The 4346-nt window shown below is 43.6% G+C and overlaps 1 long non-coding RNA gene across 1 annotated transcript in view; it reads left to right on the forward strand.

The window, feature by feature from the left end:
- LOC108761072 (uncharacterized) overlaps positions 1 to 4346 on the forward strand; it is a 13002-nt gene that overhangs the window by 7208 nt on the left and 1448 nt on the right. The window contains exon 2 of the long non-coding RNA XR_001940112.1: positions 1056 to 1058. This is a non-coding gene — a long non-coding RNA (uncharacterized LOC108761072). The remainder of the gene's footprint in view (positions 1 to 1055; positions 1059 to 4346) is intronic.

The following is a 4346-nucleotide window of genomic DNA, read 5'->3' on the forward strand; positions in this document are numbered from 1 at the left end:
GATGACGCGCCACGTGGTAACGCGATGGAGTGACGCCGCGGTAACGAGAATGGCGCCACACTGAGACAGCCACGTGGAATCACAAATCTCTTACCTGCGCAAGGAGGCGCAAATGGTAATGCGGCGATCACTGGAGTCCTCGGTAGTGGGTGGAATCTGGTCCTCCTCTCGTGCAGCAGCTTGTGGTTTCTTCACGTGTTATTCACTCCCGGTAATAAAGATAAAGGACGGAAATATTGGAAGTAGTGGAGGAAGCATAAAATGATTCTCTAGAAGTTGTGGCACGTGCTTACTTGCACTTTATTAGTTAATACGAGAGTATAATGGTTACGCAAAAGATATAAAAATACAAAGATTATTTAAGAGCTAATATAGTAATTACGCAAGGTCTAGTATAAAAATACAATGATTATTTAAGAGCTAAATGCAAAGTAATAATTACGTGAAATCCTATATAGGAAAATATAGTAGTCATGTAAAAGTTAAAGTAAAGATATACGCTTTAGAGTATATTAAATATTCGCGCGAGAATTACAAAGGTGTTTAAAAGACTCGATGAGAGGATTTTGATGTGGATGCAGAGGGATTGAGTCGGATTACCAGTCTTGAATTTAAAAACGTGAATGGCTCAGCGGGAGCCGTCAACACCTAGGTCCTTTCGCACTTGAGTTCGGGAGCAGAGAGAGCGTGGGATACCAAGGTCCCAAAGGATTAAGCTCCCACACCCCCACTCTGCTTGCTCTTGCGCAACGGGAAGAGCGGCGCCACCTTAAGGCGAATTCTCTGCGTGATGACCCGAGATCACTACATGTGGAAGCGGCGTTACGTCGAGTCTCGGAGTACCAATCAGAAGAAAGAAAAATATATGGCCAGATTTTCAATGAATTCCAATGTTGAGCGGACGTAACATCTGCGTAGGGAGGCGCGAATGGCAATGCAATGCAGCAATCACTGGGGTCTTCGGCAGTGGGTGGAACTCAGTCTTCCTCTCGTGCGGCAGCTTGGCGGTTATCTTGCGTTTTATTCACTCCCGGTAATTGGAATAAGGGACAGAGGATGTTGGGAGTAGCAAGGGGGGAAGGAAGCGCGAAATAACTCTTCTGGATTTCAATAACACGTATTACATATGTTTATTAACCAACGATGGGTTGCACAATAGATTAGCACGATTATTTCTATAAAATTATTACAAGTCGCGAAAATGTTCGGTTGAAATCCGAGATATTAAATTTGGAGAGATGCGAGTTGGGTAACACGTGGTTAAGAATTACCTTAAACCATCGACATCTAAGGTTTGTTCGCGTCGCTTACTCCAAATTAACCCAGAGAGCACTTGGATCACCGGTAGGATGGCGGTTGGAGCAGTTGGATTCATGTGCCCCAACGCTCGGTGACACGAACGGATTTAGGAGAAGTTGGGACAAACGTCCTCCAGAAAAAAAGCGTTGCTCTGCCTCATGGACCGAGATTAATCATTAAATTGGGTAAAGGTGCAATCTACGGTGTTCACCTCAAAAATCGATAAAATTATACTCATTCGACGCGTTTTTGCATGAAACGAAAGAATCTGGCAGGTAAAAGTGTCGCTCTGCCCCGCGAACCGAGATATTAAGCGTTAAAGTTCATGATTATTCAGGTTAGAAAATCCGTCATGGTCACGCAACACTGCGATATGAGCATGCGCTGCGGTCACATTTTCATACTGTATGGCCACACGCGCATGCGTGGCATTACTGTATGGCCACAGTAAGGGCCTGCGCACAATAGAGGAACAAGAATTAGATATTAAGATTTCAACCTATCAGAAACCGTGTATTCCGATGTAATCAGTTTCTGATAAGTTAAAATCTTAATATCTAATTCCTGTTCCTCTATTGTGCTCAGGCCCTAATGCTTGGGTTCGGGCGGCTACGCCGCCCGAACGAAATTTAAATATAACATCACAACCGCTTGGGGCCTAACCGCCTAGAAGTTACAGCTGAGACAGTGTCTGCTTGTAATATTTCTAACCCATGAAGAATGCGGTCTTTTTACTGTCTAGTTAAAAAGACTGTTCTCACACCCCACTGTCATCATGGGTTAGAAATATTCCAAGCAGACACTGTCTCAGCTGTAACTTCTAGGCGGTTAGGCCCCAAGCGGTTGTGATGTTATATTTAAATTTCGTTCGGGCGGCGTAGCCGCCCGAACCCAAGCATTACTGTCTATACACCCCACTGTCCACATGGGTTATTAATGGTTATTAATTTAATGGATTATGACTTTAAATTTCGTGCGCTCTTACCGAAAAGTACGTACAACGCATGCGCATGTGACCACAGAGCATGTTTCAGTTGCTACGTAACGTCGGTATGACAGATTTTCTAACCTCCATAGTCGACAACTTTAACGCTTAATATCTCGGTTCGCGGGGCAGAGCGACACTTTTACCTACCAGATTCTTTCGTTTCATGCAAAAACACGTCGAATGAGTATAATTTTATCGATTTTTGAGGTGAACATCGTAGATTGCACCTTTACCTTAAATTGAGCGCCACTCTCGTTAAAGTTGACTACAGAACATAGGTTAAGATATCTGTAAGAACCATGAAATACTTCTCTCAACACTACACATTCTCAATCATTACGCATGCGTGCGTAACATGTCCCAACCGCACCACCTTCTGAGGTGAAGCAAATAGAGCATGCTCTTAATTGATCCATGGAGTATGCTCTAATGTGACGCAAACATCTAATCGCCATATTGGTTCCGGTGACGCGAACGTAATGGAGCACATTGGAATGAACAGGAGCATATTGGAGCGACGCGAACAAACTTCTAGAATGGACCGCTGATGGCAATGGTGGGGGTAGAAAGACGATTAGAGTGAGAGGCAGGAATAATAAGATCGTTCTTTCTCTGTTTACTGTTGTTTCTAACTAGCCTGATTGGTTGTTGGATTAACAACAATCAGACTTCAGTAAACAGAGAAAGAACGATCTTATTATTCCTGCCTCACTCTAATCGTCTTTCTACCCCCACCATTGCCATCAGCGGTCCATTCTAGATGTCGATGCCTTAAGGCCCGTCTACAATACACGGAGTAAGAAGTAAGAGTAAGAAATTGATCGATCACAGTCGATTATTCTTCTCACATTCGACTGTGATTGGTCAATTTCTTACTCTTACTTCTTACTCCGTGTATTGTAGACGGGCCTTTAAACACGAATATGATTAATATAATACGCTAATACAATACGCTAAACACAAAGAAAATATAAGGATTAGTACATGCAGGATGCTTGCACGAAGTATACAGGGCGTTAATGGGACCCTGAGAGGAAAATTTAAAGGAAATGTTGAGGGATAAGTCGGATTATGAATCTTAGAAAAATGAATGGCTCAGCGGGAGCCGTCAACATACTTAGGTCTTTACATACTCGAGTCCAGAAACAGAGAGAGCGTGGGAGACCATAGTCCCAAAGGATTAGGCGTCCCATGCCCCCACTCTGTATGCTCTTGCGCAACGGGAAGAGCGGCGCCGCCTTAAGGCGAATTCTCCGCGCAATAACCCGAGGTCGCTTCATATGGAAGCGACGTTACGTCGTGTCTCAGAGTACCAATCAGAGTGCTTATTTGGAAAGAAAAATGTATGGCTAAGTTTCCAACGAACGTAACGCTGAGTGGACATAACAATTTCTACAATGGGCGGAAACTTATTCCCATACCCAATATAACTTAACTCATAGCGTATTCGATTTACTGACTCGACCCGACTCCGAGTCAATGGTCTGTTCTGTTTAGCTGCAAAAGAAGAGTTAAATTATACACGAAATGCAGCTAAAAAGAACAGACTGTTGATTCGGAGTCTGGTCGAGTCAAGGTGATGTTCCATGCAGCGGATCGTGCGTAAGCGGATTCACGTATCGGCAATCACAGAATCATTCTCTTAGATCTGTTTGCAAATTTCGCAAGCATATCTAAGAGAATGTTTCTGTGATTGGCGATACGTGAATCCGCTTACGCACGATCCGCTGCATGGGACATCACTCTCAGTAAATCGAATACGCTATTGACCCCCTTTACACCGTTAAATCGATTAGTACGCGTATCAAGTTGATGCGGACCAAAGTATTCTTTTTGGCTGAACCTTGGCACCAATTCATCTTTTTCCTTTTTTCTCCAGCAGGAAAGAAGAGGAAGAAAGATGAACTGGTGGAAAAGTTCAGTCAAAAAGAACAGGGCTATAGAGAATAGACTGCGCGATACGTGTGTCAAAATGGTCGATAGAGAGAGAGGGACAGTGGCAGACGGCCATTTCTATCTCTTTCCATTCAATGGTGTAATGGGAGAAAGAATGAGAGGG

The sequence above is a fragment of the Trachymyrmex cornetzi genome, unplaced genomic scaffold, assembly GCF_001594075.2.
Source record: "Trachymyrmex cornetzi isolate Tcor2-1 unplaced genomic scaffold, Tcor1.1 scaffold238, whole genome shotgun sequence".
Lineage (NCBI taxonomy): Eukaryota > Metazoa > Arthropoda > Insecta > Hymenoptera > Formicidae > Trachymyrmex > Trachymyrmex cornetzi.